General features: G+C 41.6%; 1 long non-coding RNA gene across 1 annotated transcript; it reads left to right on the forward strand.

Moving 5' to 3' along the window:
* Positions 1-62: 62 nt before the first annotated feature.
* Positions 63-13048, forward strand: LOC106037843 (uncharacterized). The gene is made up of 6 exons (XR_010826171.1): positions 63-481; positions 972-2118; positions 3612-3795; positions 4568-4716; positions 7582-7620; positions 11988-13048. It is a non-coding gene; the product is annotated as an uncharacterized lncRNA (long non-coding RNA).
* Positions 13049-13292: the final 244 nt, after the last annotated feature.

The following is a 13292-nucleotide window of genomic DNA, read 5'->3' on the forward strand; positions in this document are numbered from 1 at the left end:
GGCACCCGCCGGGCGGCGGAGGGCCGAGCGGTGGTTTACCCCTGCGCGCATGCCCGGTAGCGGTTGGGGCCGTTGGGAGCGGCCGTTAGGGGTCGGTCAGGGCTGAGGGGAGAAAGCCGTAAAGTGCCTGAAGGGGGTTTCTCTCTTGCCGTTAAGACCCGGCTGTAAGGAACGTGCTGGTAAAGGCAGGCCTACGCCGGCGCGTGGAGGCAGACTGAGTGTGGGAAGCCGCCTCCCGCCGTGCTGAGCAGCTAAAGATGTCGCTGAGGTAGCAGCGGGGGCACCAGGCGCAGCTGGCCCCCAACAGCCGCAGCTGGCCCCCGCGAGAACGAAAAGCAAGGCGAGAAGACCAGCGAGTTTCTTCAGGAGGCCTTTTTCGTGGAGTATCCTCAGCCAGTGCCACTTCCCAGCCTGGGAAGCAAGCACAGGCTTGCTGCAGTTGTTGCTCTGCAGGCAGGGAGTAGCTCTGCAGCTAGAGAAAGTAAGGGCCCAGGGGGCTGTGGGGAGTTTTCCCCAGAAATTCTGCTGTCCGCACGTGGCAGGATTTCCCTAGCCGCCTGTCAGCATTTACCTGCAGCAAGCAGTGTCCAGAGGTGGGCAGGGGAAACTGAGGCGCTCACTGGGGTGACCCTGCTCTGTAACATTCTCTGCAACCTCTCCCTGCAGAGCCTGCTGCTGTTTTTTCCCTCTGTTATGCTGAGCAAGGTGTTCTTGGTCCTGTCCTGTTCATTATGCCACCTCTGTGTAACATTGTCACCCCTCCTGCCATCTCCTACACACCCAGTTTTTGTTCTTATTAATCCATGTTTCTTGAGCACCTCTAATTCAGAAAACTGGCCTCTGGTCGCAGCTGGGGGCACACTGAGCGCAGGTGATTTGCCTGGGAAGGATGGTGTGGCTGTCAGGGTTCCCTGTGGTATGTGGCAGAATAAGGACTCATGACTTTATTCTTGTGTTTTGTTATTCTGTAGATGATGCTCATCTGCTTCAGCTCAAGAGAGTAAAGTGTCCAGGTGTCCATATGCAAGATGGAAAGCATGCAGGAAACTTGCATACTACGTCTTCAAATAGCAGCACTGTGACGTAAAGGTTTCAGGAGACCTATGAGCAGTTGTTAACTATGGACATGGTCCTGCTCAAAGAAAAAAATCTGTTGTTATTACAAAAGAATGCTGTCAAGCTGATTCCAAGTTCAGTGTAATCTACCTATTCCTTCATCACATGAAATAAAAAAGTGAAGAAATGTTTCTGATTATGCACTTATAGATAAACATGTCATTAACACTTCTAATAGTCATATAATGTAGTTATTTTTGATGGGAAGGGATCCATTTTTGTCCGCCCCTGGAAAAATGGTAAAGCACTGATTATGTTACCCCTGTGACATTTTTACTTTTCATGCTATTTCATCAATATTCATGTGTTTTCTCCATTAAAAGCTCTTGCAACATGTTGAAATAATTAAATCCCTCCCCCCAAAAAACTAGTGCAGAAAGCTAATTCATGAATGAGGTAAACAATGACCAGGAAAATATAAATCATAAGCAGAGAATGCCAATAGAAAATAATTTACTTAATGAAGACGATTATGCAATGTTTCATAATGGAGCACCTTGCCATGTGTGACTCTAGTATTACCACATCAAGGGTGTGTTGCGTGACAGGAGGCCAAAACTCATTGTTTTCTATCATTCTGGGTGTGATCCTGAAATGTTATCACTTGTTTGGATTGCAGCCGCCGTTACAAGCATCTGCCGTCGTGTTAAAGACGGGGGGAGCATCCGACGTTTGAGGCTTGTCCCAGCTCACTGTGTCTACGTCCAGAAGAAAGCAATCCCTGCTTCGTTTCACGAGTCCCCAGTTTGCCGCCTGATTTTTCTTCTTCCCATGCCACCGCAGACCCAGCCCGCAGAAGGCAGTGGTGTGGGGGATCGGCCTGTGGCTGCCCGGTCAGACATCTGCAGCAAAACAGCTTGTGTTCTTGCTGCTTTGGGACGGTGGCCTCTGTGGGGACATCCCACTGCAGGGCGCCTGCCCAGGTCTCCTGTGTGGCACCACGTGGTGGCCCTGACGTCGCAGCAATGATTCTTTGTGCTTATTTAGTTCCAAACGCTTGAAGTAAGCCAAGCCATAGCAGCCCTTCTTAGTGGGGATTCAATGGCATGGGGATGTGACGCTGTGCAGCGTGTTTGGTGGTGCGGTGTGCGGGAACGTGCGTGGGCTGGTGAGCTGGCTCCACTTGGGAGGGCTGGGAAGGAAGCGGGCACAGCCTCACCCCCACTGCTGGGGGGGAGCAGCTGCCAGAGCTGCGCCCTGGCTTCTCACCAGGGGACGGTGGCCAGGTAGCTCCAGCACCATGCAGAGGGATGATGGGGTTGAAAGGTGAACGACAAGACCAGGACCTGTGCCTGAACTGAAGAGTGAGGTTATCAAACAGAACAAATGTAGCCCTAGTTCATTTTCCATCTTCAGAATTTGAATCACCAGCCTCCACTCCAGGTGCATCCTCCACTTCTAAAACTGTTTAAAAATGCTCAGCAGGAAACATCCTTTTTTGGTTGCTATTCCTTCTTCAGAGTTTACATTTGGTTTCTCTCCTTCCATTTTTCTTTCTATCCTCCCCTATCTCATTTAATTCTCTTACCCAGCATTTCTTTTGTTGTTCTTCTCTTCCTTTTCTCAGGTCCACGTTGCTCCTCTACATCCCTTACCAAAAAATGCCTTTTTTTTTTTTTTTTTTATTTTGACTCTCACCCCTTCTGACTAATTCCCATTCAGTCCTACACTTTCGAGTAGTTCCTGTATTAGACAGCAACACTGCTTCCGACTTGTAATACTGGGATGTGCACTCTACATTTATGGGGAAATTACGATTAATTACATTGTCAAAATTCTTAAGATGATTTGTTTCCTTTGGATTTGCTGGACTTTGGAAGAGAAGTAGTTTTCTAGGATCTTCCAGATGTTTTCTTTCTAGCAGTGACAGAAAAATGGATTAAGAAATTACGGTTTCTGTTTGCCATTCTGATTGCTTTAGAATCATAAAATTCCTGCATTATTATTTGGAAAACACTGAGGGACCAAGATGCTACTGAATTTATAATGTAATTTTTCCTTTTTGAGTTTTATCCCTTCATGCCGTTCGTCTCCGTCCTTCCCATTATTTTATGTATTCTGTTTAATCCTCAAAGTAGTCAGTATTACAACAGAGAGAGAAGCATTGCTGTGGAAAAGGCTGCCTTCATTTACGTAGTGAACTCCTGGGAGAAAAGAGATGTTATTTTACCATAGTGGGTTAGCCCAACTGCTGTAGGATTATTTGAACTCAACCTTGCTCAGTTTGAAAACTCCCAAAATGTTGTGTCTGTGATGCGGTTCAGTCCTTCTGCATTTTGAGATTGTACATGTCTCAGATACATATATATATGTGCATACATGTACATATAGTTTCATCCAAAATCAAGGTCTAGGACTTTCTGCAAAGCTCAAGCAAATGCTCTAAACATTTTGTGAAATCTCTGTGTTCATAGAAATCTTTTTAAAATAAATAACTTTTTGCACTTCATGCTTTTTACGCAGGCATCCTCATTCTGCTCTGTTCTATTTCACAGCACCTTACGGATAACATCCCTATTTATATAGCTCCATATAACATCTGCCTTTCGCACAGTGGCTTGCTATTTTTCAATGATACTCCCTTGTAACCCACTGCGACTCCAAATCCTTGCCTGCAGGACTGTTACCAGCCCCATCGCTCCCTACCTCCCTTTGATGGATTCTGCTCTCTGCTTCCAGGTAGAAAGTACTGAATTACACCCTGTCATTCCAGCCACCTTTCCAGTTTTACAAAGTAAATCTGAGTTCCAATCCTCTTCTCCAAAGAGCTTGCAGCCCCTCTCAGTGTTATGTCTCCCCACAATTCAACGGGAGAGTCGTTATTTCCTTATCTCTGCTAATAATAAGGAAATCAAATAGTACAGGCATGAGGAAAGGTTTTGTCAGCATTCTATTACCATCAGAATCATGAGTAATTACTCTATGGGTTTTTGGGAGACCTCTGACCTAAAATGAAGTATTTAAAGGCACATACAAGGTTATAGTCTGTAAACACATTAGGAGTTCATTATTTGCCTCGTCATTTGAAGTTTCATTTGAAGTTGTGGGTTCCCCATCCCTGGAGGTGTCCAAGGCCAGGCTGGATGGGGCCTTGGCCAACCTGACCTAGCGGGTGGCATCCCTGCCTACAGCAGGGGGCTGGAGTTAGATGACCTTTAAGGCCCCTTCCAACCCAAGCCATTCTATGATTCTGTGATTCTATTCTTCTCTATTTAGTCATGGCTAAAACTTCTGATAAAGTATGATGCCCAGTTTTGAGTAAAGTGTAAGTATATGCTTTGAATAAAGACATGAACTCACTGGAGAAAATCCAGATGAGAAGAATGCAAGTGATCAGTGGCCTGGAAAACAGCACCCAGAAAAAAAGTGCTAAAGAATGGATATTGCATCATCTGAAGAAAATTTTGGGGAGAGTTGGTTAACGATTCTTAAATATGAAATTGTTATACAGGAAAGAAACCGTGTAAAGAGGGCAGGACTTGAGATCCAAAGCTAGCAAGAGCTGAGATGCAGGTTGGCCGCATGGAGCGTGCAACACAGCAAAAGGGCTGGTGAAGAACTGGGCCTGGGCATCTTGCCACTGGACATTTCCGAGAACAGGTTAGTTATACACCTGTCAGGCATGCTCTAGGTTCAGTTAATTTTAAGACAACAGTATTAATTAGATAGTATTTCTTCCAGCTTTCTTGTCCGTGGTTCAGCATATGGAAATGACTTTGTTAATGGAGCTACAGTTCTCTGAAGTCCTAGCTGCTTCCCCCCTCCCGGGGCTACCTGCACCGCAGTTTTATTAGACTAAAACACGGTGGGTGTAAGGGAAAAAATAAGGCGTTTGTAGAACAAGAGCCGTAAGGTGGCACTGCAGCACAGGGGATAGGACAGCCCGCTACCCTTTCTCCTACATCCAGTAGCTACCAAAAACCTGTCGAGAGCCCCAGCAGTGACTCAAACCCTTTCAGCAGTAAGGCGCTGGAGGTTGCCTAGTTACTTGAGAAAGTCTTAGGATAATGTTAAGGGAACAAACTGAAAATAAACTTGTTACATTACAGAAAGGGTGTGACAGCTTGGTACTGCTTCCCCAGTTGCATCTGGGCTGTTTGCTTCCTTTTGCTGAGCACAAGAAGCCGGTGGTTTACACCAGATCTGTTGCCGTTGCCCGCAGTCCCGTCTACCCTTGGGGGAAGAGGCACCTAGTTTACGTTTGTCCTCCAGTAATTTTGATGTTTATCTAGTTTTAATGAAGCTTCTAGACTGGAGGGGAGTCAAATTTATACAATGCTCCCCATGACAAAGAAACTCAACTGTACTGGTTGCAAAGCTTTTGGGACTGCTGGAAAATCCAAGCTGCTTCTATAGCATACAGCAAGGGTCACCTGTCACAAAAAGGTTTGGTACCAGACCTGCATGATCTGAAGCCACATTGTCTCTGACAGCCCCCAGTGGATTCTGATTCCTCCTTTGCTTTCTCTGGTTGAGTAATGATAGAGTGCCACTTGATTTAGCATGCATGTTTCTGGATCCATGTGCAGAAAACCTGCAAATAATTATATGAGGGAATGTTTTGTTTATGAAAGCAGATCAAACAAATAACAGAATTAAGGATGATCTTTAATTTGGCTTCCTGAGCTTTGATACCAAAATACACTCTTTCCCATTTGTGGAAGACTCAGGAATAAAACCCATCTCTCTAACCCCACGCTTTAAAAAATTCTTCTCTTTTTTTTTTTTTTCTTTTCATGACTAAGAACATTCAAAATTACCCTCAATTATGCAATTAAGACTACTCTAAATGCGTACAAATGGAAAGGGATGGGTGGAGAGAATTGAGTAAGAATATAGAGTTTCTTCAGGATGACTGAAAAGCATTTGAATGCAAGAATTTAAGGCAACTTTGTCTTTCACCAAACTGCTGAATCTCTTCTGGTAATCTGCGTGTGACTTTCTACAAGACTAGAATGAGTCTTGTATTATTACTTTGTTCCTAGGTTTTAAAACTAAGTGTAGCTTTGTTAGAGCTCAGTTCAGTGTTACCTCGTCATGAGCATTACAGTCAATATTTGTACTTTTTTTTTTCTTCTAAATGTTGTTTTCTTGGTAGCATTAAATGGATTCACCATACAACTCTGGCCTGAAAACTAAGAATATTTTGACTGTATAACTAGCTTGCTTTTGAAAAAGAAGTTTGAAGTTTGCTTTGAGTGCCATCTGTCATAATAGCAGTCAGGCAAGTCCTGAACAAGTGACGAAACACAGCACTACCTCAAGACTTCCCAGCAGTTTTAGCAAGCAAGACTGAGCTGGCAACACAAAATTTGGAGACATGTCCTGGGGTAGGGGCAGGAAGGGGTGGAGAATTGAGCTGAGTTTGTGGCTCACGAGGCCTGGGTGGAGATGGGGAGCACGGACAGCTTGCCCTACCCGAGGAGTGCTGCTGTCCTGTGGACACCCAGCACGGCCTTCCAGGGCACAGGCAAAATGAGCACCAGGCCATGACCATTGTGTTGCCTCTGGCGGTCAGCTGTCCTAGGCAAAGCCCAGCTTTGCTTATGCTTCTGTCTGGCCCTGCACAAAGGTGGCTTTTGATTCCAGCTGTGTATCTCCCCAGTGCGTCTCACTTGCCTACAAGCAAGGAATCTGCCTGAAGAACCATGGGGTGCTTCAGACATAGACTTACTTGCCATAATATTCACTGTAAAGCCTCAGGAGTGGGAGAAAGAGGGGAATGCCTCTTCAGAAAGCAGGTGGTGGAGGCCAGGAAGGGTTACCTGTGCATCTACCATCTTGATGAGAACAAGATTTACCATTCTGGTTCTCACTTTATAGGTTTTCCCCAGACTCAGTCAAAATCAATAAAAACCTCCTATTGATTTCTATATGCTACTCAAACCCATTGTGTATTAGCTTCCAAACGTATCAATGTGTGTATATTTGCAGTCGTATATACAGGTCTATAACACTTTGACATAATGCAGGCAAATCATTTAAAGATTGTAAAAATATGCAAAAGTCCTATGTTCAAAGTTTGGAAGGCGTGATTAAGTTTAGTCATTCTTAAACAAGTAAACATGAAGAAGAATTTATTCTAGGGTACAGACAAACTGTTTTAAAGTGTTTGTTAATCTTACAGTCTGCCAAATAAGGCAATATTTATTTGTTTTTATCTGACTAACTTCAACTGCTTTAGAGTCCCAGGTACTTTATACAACAATTATGCCTTGGATCTTTCTACGACATGATACCATGTCCTTCGCTCTACTTTTTCTTCAAGCATCTGTCTCATATTTCACGGAAAAGCAGTGTTCCCCCCAATCCTTCAGCAGCTAGAATCCAGTAGTGTCTTTCTGGTGCCATGTATTGCAGCTGTGGACAAATTTTCTTTCCCATTAGAAACCTCAATAGTCATTCATTTGCTTTAAATTATGTTTGTTGGAACATTTTTTCTCTCTCTTTTTTTTTTTTTTTCAGGTGGCTATTTTTTTTCCTCAAGCAAAACTACTATTTCAAGTGAGTTTGATTTACATATTAACCAAATAAAACAAACTTGTAAAATTTGGTAGCCCATTTACCTGAAGCAAGTATATTTTGATAAGGAAAGGGACAAGCTGATAGAGTGGGTACAGACAAAGAAAAATCTTGTGTTACATTTTTCTATGGCAGTCTGACAGTAATTTTCTGCAAGGCTGATAACAATTTCTTTTATTCTCCTGTGACATGGGTTCATTATTTTTTCCATTAATTTTTCATCATTTTTTCAGTTAGTGTAGATGAGCAGACTAAGCATCTGTTTAAGTAAATTTCCACAAAGAATCTGCAAAACTGAAATACACAGCCTTAAGATTGTAAGGGTTGATAGATATATCTTGCTAGTTTTTTACATGTATTTTATATGTTTTTCCCCCCAGAGTTTAACTTCTAAAACCATTTTAAGCTATTCTAATTGCAACATAGAGTCTGCTCTTCAGATATTCAGCTCAATCAATGCTTTGAAAGAATCTTAAGATTTATGTTGGAAAAAAATAGTCAAGTAAGCTCATTTCAGTGCACATTAAGACCACACATTGATTTCCAATACTAACATTCATCCTGACAGAGTTCTAATAGAGAAAACTCATTGGTAGTAATCACAGCTATTTGTCAGAAACAGGCGGTGATGAAACCAGGAGATGCACAATATTTTAATATTATTCTGCCTACTTTTGTTCTTGTGAATGTTGCTGAAATGGAGAAAGAAAAGACTAGTCTACAAATTTGGTATATGGGGTCGTGATAGTGTGGCCACCAACCATTTGAAAAGCTAATAAGGAAAGATGGACGCATAGAAGTTGTGACAGAACATTTCTTAGTGGCTGGAAAAGTGTTTGAGACAAGTGATCCAGCTGGCTTACCCAGATTGGTGTAAATGTTGTAGATTGCCAGCAGGGGTGTTTTATAGCTCTTCTAAGAGAAGTTTAGCCAGAAGAGCAGAGCAGAAAACAGAAGCAAAGGAAATCTGAGCCAGTGTAAGTTTTCCTGTTATCTTTCCAGACTTTCTGGACACATAGATTTGGTCAGCTGAAGAGCTCCCTCATTCATCCTGCACACTTCTTTCCATACTTTTATAGCAGAAGATGTGGAAATATAAAGTGGTGGTGCTGCAGGGTGTTGATTCAGTTGATTTTCATTCTGTTTTGTCTTAACCTGGTGTTGATCTTGGCCTACACATAACTGATTTTTTTTATGAAGACTCATGTAGTCTGAAGGTTGCTCATTAGCTGTACATCAAAGGACATTCAATTATTCCAGGAAGGGAATGGAATAAAATAGCCAACAATTTGCCTCTAAATTGGCTTTTCCTGGACAGTGCATAGGAATAACTTCTTCATTTCTCCCCTCGCGTGTGGTTTTGATTCAGCCATGCCCCTGTAGCAATAGACCATGGCTGCAAAAGGCATATCGTGCGGAAGACTGAAACATTTTGCAGAGAACGGAATGCCTTGGATCAACCTAAATATTGGACCCTGAAGCTGCAGTGCTGTCCTTATAAGTGTAATTAATTCTCATGTTAATTTGTTAGAGTTAATGTGAGCCCCACAATGACACTGAAAGGAGCACGTGAAGCTATTACTATAGCGTTTTATATTAAAAGCTCTTTTTTTTTTTTATTTTTCTTTAAATAAAGTGTCAGCCCCATGAAAGCCAGGGTGAGACAATATCACGCTCTGAGAGACTCATTACCGCTTAGATCAGGGCTACTGAACAGGTTAGTGGGACAGATGCCAGTTTGGGACAAATTTGCTGTCCATTTGAGCTGCTCTCTCAATTCACTTGTTGCTCATCGAAGAAAAGGTCCAAGCATGTGCAGTCACAGTAGGAGGTCTGACCTGTTAAGAGGCTGAGTGAAGTCATCCCCCAAGCTGCCAGCTGCCTTCTCTGATATAGACTGTTACTCTGTGGTAGTATTTCTTACCGTGCCTCTGTCTTGCAAGGCCATTGTCCATTCCATAGCTGAAAAACTGAGTGGAGGAGCACTTACTGCAAAAGAAGAGATTTTTGTTAACCAGACTGTCATTCAGCATCAGGGAAGTCACCGGTACTTGTCAGAGTTTGTAATACCAGATGACAAATCTAAGAATATATTGAGTATATGAAAAATCCAAACAGAAGGAACCCTGGCATCAAAATTGGAGTTTCTGACAATACATCTTCTCAAGCCATTGTTACAACATTCATTCATTGTGAAAACAAAGGACTGAGTCCTCTTCTTGCGTGTACAAACCTACATGGTTGTCAATAGGATGCTTATAAACAAGAAAAGCCATGGATCTGCTTGCCCTAATAGGTTCTTGAAAAATCTCTAGGCAGTCAGGTGGTTAGGTTCTTAATAGATGACACTTGATGTTGTCAAACTGAAATTTGGTATCATTATAAATGCAATATAAAAATATCCATGCTTGTTCCAGAAATGCATTATTGTGTAATAAGCCTTGCGGAAACAGTTCTTTTGTATTTAAGGATGTAATAATATTAATTTGATTAGTCCTATAAGAAATGGCCACTCAGGTAAGTAAAAACAGCAGACCTGAATCCATTTATTTCAGACAGTGTTGACATAGTTGTAACATAATGAAAATTGATCGTGAGTTTTCTGCCCTTTTTTGATGTTCTTTTTCCCATCAGTTGAACTTTGCTCATGTCAGGGAAGTGATTTGTGGACTTTTGCTGGTGGGAATAAGTCCTGGGAATTGTATACAAGTAACGCCTGCTTTATGTTACTCCCCCAAATGGAGCTCAATTAATGATAAATCAGAATAATCCACATTTTGGATAGATTTTTTAAAAATATATCTTCTTTCGTCACAGCAATACAATATCATATAGAGATACTCTATGCAATCAAGTATGTAAATCGAGTGATCTGTGTACCAGAAGAAATTCAGATGTTCTAACACAGTTCTCTATCATCTTGCTATTTTGCGCCGTTTGAGCTAGCTTGGGAATTTTGCGTAGCAGCTGTGCTGTATTTGTGTGTGCATATGTGCATATATAAAACTGTACACAAACAGCATAGATTGCCCTTTGGCAAAAAAAGTCTGAAGATGTCATTAGTTATGCTCTTAATTAAACGATGAGAACTTTCCGCTCTTTGCATACAGACTTTCTCAGACAAGAGTCCAATGTGCACAAAAACAGAAAAAGGAGGCAAGAGCAGGGTCCCACCTGCACAGAGTGTCCACCTGTCAGAGCAACGGCATGTAGAGAACGGGTTTGCAAAATGCGGCTGAGCAGTGACAGGTTTTCTCTTGGAGGCCATTCTGTGACAACAGCCATCCACTGGATTACTAAAGCCTGTAATTTCGTGCAAAAGTTGATAGTGAAGATAGCACTTAATTGGGGGTGAAATATAAAAAAGAATTCCAAATTATGTAAGGAGAACAATTTAACATTAGAAACAAAAGTCACGGGGATTGTCAGAACTATGAGGTCAAGCGAAAGAATTCACAGGATTAGCTGAAAATGATGGGGTCATCTAACCTCATTTCATGTATCTAGAAATGAGACGTGCTGTCTGGGCTCATTATTTAGACTTTTAGTCACTGAAGAGAGGTAAACAAATCTACAGAATGGTTGGCTTTACCCTGAAACATTTATAACCAATAAAATAAATGATACTCTGGAAGAGACTGTTTGAGAATACGTACCTAATTTGAAACAGGTGTATGTAGGTGAGAAGAACCACATGTAACAAGATCGTGATAGAAAAGAAAGATAGGAGTTAAACATTGGTTTGTACTACATAGAATAAAACAGAAAATGTTAAAGGGCCCTTTCAACCATGAAAACAAATACCTTGGCGTCAGTGTTACAACTTCAAAGCAATGCACGCTTGCAACGCATCTACAATTAGAGGCAAGTTCAGAGCAAAGAAAGGTTAGTAGGTAGGTTTCATTGGTGCATTAGTATTCATTAAAATATCAGATGTTACAGATTCTGTTTTCAACATTTATTTATTTATTTTTCATTTAATGAGAAATAGAAGCTCAAAAAGAATCTGGGAATTCTGTCATGACCATCTTTTGCCTGCTCCTAAAGTAGCATTTTCATTTCCTTTTTCATAGCTCCTGTTAAACGAGCAAAACCTACGGTAGCCTTTTAATGGATTTCAGAGTCTTTTTTTGTTTTGTTTTGTTTTGTTCTGGACAGTACTGAAATGAAACAGATACCTTTAGTAGATTTTTTAAAGCATACTATAAAAGAAGGGGAATTTTACCATCTTGTCAGTTTCTGACTGTGTCAAATTCTATCTAGGCTGAAACTCATGCAGGAGTTTGGCAGGAGTTTGGTTTAGTTGCTAGACATACAGAAATCTTGTTATTTCTTTACTATTATTACAGATATTACTGCAGATATCCTCCATCTCCAGTCAACAGTGGAAAAGAGATCTCTGAAAAGACTATGCTAAGGTATCCTTGTTCCCTGGACTTTGGTACATTGCTTCTCAAACCATCTCTTCTCCATGTAGTCAAGGGCAAGAGTCTATACTTGCCTCTCAGCTGTTACTTTTGTTTTGCACACTGCAATAGAGAGATTCTTGGAGTACCTTTTACAACATGCTGATTTCCCTCTCTGAAATAAGTCACACCACTGTGAGTATAGTAACTCTGCTTTTTGGAGTCTGGACTTGGTTTCTTCAGCTGGTACTCTGCAAAATAAAGTCATTCCAGTCACGGAGGGCTAATAAACAAGAGAGGGGGATGTGTGTGATTAATAGCTTCCCAAGCTGACAAAGCTGCACCACCAGCACTTTTTAAACTGAAGATTACACTGCTTCTAAAAATCTTTACGTTTCCAGGCTCTGGTAGATAATACGTATAATGGAAATCAGAGTGAAGTTCTCTGGCTTGACTGCCAAATTAGCCCCAGTCCCGCAAGCATTTTTGCAGAAGCTTAACATTACAACCAGGAACAGACCCATTATGGTTCTGCTCATTTTAGTAAATTCAAGCATATGTTTAAGTGATTGCACAGTTGCGGGGGAGGAGAGAGGCAGGATGAAAGGAAATCCTAAATTGTTTCAATCCCCTTCATTGTTTCATTTACAAATTGGATTGGAGGGAGCTTTCATGTGCCATGTGGTCTGATTTGCAACAGGATGGATTTTATCAACACCTACGAGAAGTCCTGCTTCTTCTACTTATGTGAATTAGCACAAAATAACAGTCTCCAAGGAATCCCTGAACTTTGGCCTTCTTATCTGGAAAAAAAAAAGTTATGTACCACCAGAGAGGAGACATTTAGTTGTGATTTACTGCTCCCTTTCAGGTCAGAACTAATATACAGAAAAGCTAACTGCCATTTTGGCAGGGAACATCCTGCCTTTTCTAGCTGAAAATTAAGACACTGGTACAGAATGGACTTGAGCATCAAGCACCACTTCAGCTTACTTTGAGGAGAACTGTGTGAATATCTGATATTTGGCAGTTCTTCAAGAACCAATGGCTAGAAAATTTGACCTATATTATTCCACTAAAGAAAAAGCACATAAGTTTAATAGTGTCAATAATCACACACAAATACAAATTACACACAAATAATTACACTGAGAGAAGCATGGGGTTCTCCATCCTCGAACTGAAACTCCCCAAAATGCTTTCCAGAGCCAAACACAAGCTATTAGATTCAATATATGCGTTGCATTC

This window comes from Anser cygnoides, chromosome 1 (genome assembly GCF_040182565.1).
Source record: "Anser cygnoides isolate HZ-2024a breed goose chromosome 1, Taihu_goose_T2T_genome, whole genome shotgun sequence".
NCBI lineage: Eukaryota > Metazoa > Chordata > Aves > Anseriformes > Anatidae > Anser > Anser cygnoides.